This window comes from Sarcophilus harrisii, chromosome 1, assembly GCF_902635505.1.
Source record: "Sarcophilus harrisii chromosome 1, mSarHar1.11, whole genome shotgun sequence".
In the NCBI taxonomy this organism is placed as follows: Eukaryota; Metazoa; Chordata; class Mammalia; order Dasyuromorphia; family Dasyuridae; genus Sarcophilus; species Sarcophilus harrisii.
The window spans coordinates 264,900,491-264,902,187 of record NC_045426.1 but is presented as its reverse complement, the minus strand read 5'-3'; the positions used below and the strand labels follow the sequence as shown (position 1 = coordinate 264,902,187).

The following is a 1,697-nucleotide window of genomic DNA, read 5'->3' as shown; positions in this document are numbered from 1 at the left end:
AACTGAACAGAGTAAAGGGAACAGAACAATGACTTTTTACAATAAAACAAAATTATAAAGAAAAATACATTTGAAAGACCTAAGAACTGTGATCGACACAGTGACAAATCAGGATTACAGAAAACCAGTATTGAAGCTACTCAACTCATGGCAGAGAAATGAACTTAAGATAAAGAAGACATTTTCTTTGTAGGAATTAATTTTATTTGAATATAAGCATATAAAATTATATACATATATGTAAATATGTGTGTATAAAATATCCCTATGACTTATTTCTTTTGCTTGACTATGTACATGTGTGTATACATATATGCATCTGTTTATATGTTATATATATTCAAGTAAACTAACATGTACATATGAAATATATATGAATGTTCAAGAAGGACTAGCACTAGACTTATTGAATTCTTTTCAGGGCTGTTTATCCATCTTTGGTGACCACTTGGCACTCAACTCTCACCTGTGGTTCCAAGAAACTGTCGTATGTACATAAAGGCTAAATAAATTTGAAGATAATTGGCCAGTCACAGACCCATTGGTGAGTAAATAAGGTATCTATTCTAAACATGTGAGGGGGCAGCTAGCTGGTGTAGTGGATAGAGCACTAGCCTTGAAGTCAGGAGGACCTGAGTTCAAAGTAGCGTAGGAAGACTTCTCCCAACACAATAGACAGATGAGAACAATTTGATCCAATAGTCATGAAGGTGGCTGAATCAGGCACTATGCTTAGAGTCTGGGCAGAGTTTGAAGATACCAAGGCCATCTATTGCATTCTGGGCCATTGCCAATCATCTTGACTTTTGTCTTGCTACTGAACTTTGATGACTCTGGAAGAGAGAGTGAGGCTGATGACTTTGTCTAATCATATCTCATTTAAATCCAATTCACAGGGAAGTAAGGACATCACCCTTTGAAAACAAAGACAAATGACAACAACAAGTGTTTTATTCTTATTTTTTTCCAAGGGGAAGGGCAAGCAGATATAAGGAAGGTTATCCTTACTCCACCACCCCCCAAAAAGAAAAGAAGATCATTGAAATGTTTTTAATGCATAGAAGACAAAGGGCAAAAAAAAATCACTTACAAGCAGGATACTTCCTTTGAATTGTATGTTGAATTGATTATATATTTCAAGAATTAAAAACAAATATACATAATAGAGATTCACAGCTTCATGTATAATTCTTTTTTTCTGTGCATATATACATGTTATTTAGCATTTACTAGCTGTATTTCCTTGGGTAAGTCATTTAAATTCTGCCTGCCTCAGTTTTTTCATGTGTAACATGGGGATAATAGTAGCATTGACTTCTAAGGGTTGATGTGAGGTTTAAATGAAACACAGTATTAGTAAAGTGCCTGGTACATGATAGGTACTTAATAAATGTTAGTCCCCTTCCCTTCTCTTTGCCTGATTCTATACATTTAAACATATAATAAAGTAAATTAATTAGAACATAGTGCTAATTGATAATTGTATAAATATGTATGCATATATTGGATTTAACATATTTCTACCATGTTTAACATATATTGGACTACTTGCCATCTAGGGAAGGGGGTGATGGAAGGGGGGGAAAACTGGAACAGAAAGTTTTTCAAGGACTAATGTTGAAGAACTGTTTACACATATGTTTTGAAAAATAAAAAGCTTTAATTAAAAAAAAAAGAACATAGTGCTGATGAAGGCT

General features: G+C 33.6%; 1 long non-coding RNA gene across 1 annotated transcript; it reads left to right on the top strand.

Annotated features, from left to right (window-relative positions):
- The first annotated feature begins 427 nt into the window (after positions 1-427).
- On the top strand, positions 428-1,169 carry LOC116421059. The gene is made up of 2 exons (XR_004231379.1): positions 428-544; positions 897-1,169. It is a non-coding gene; the product is annotated as an uncharacterized LOC116421059 (long non-coding RNA).
- Positions 1,170-1,697: the final 528 nt, after the last annotated feature.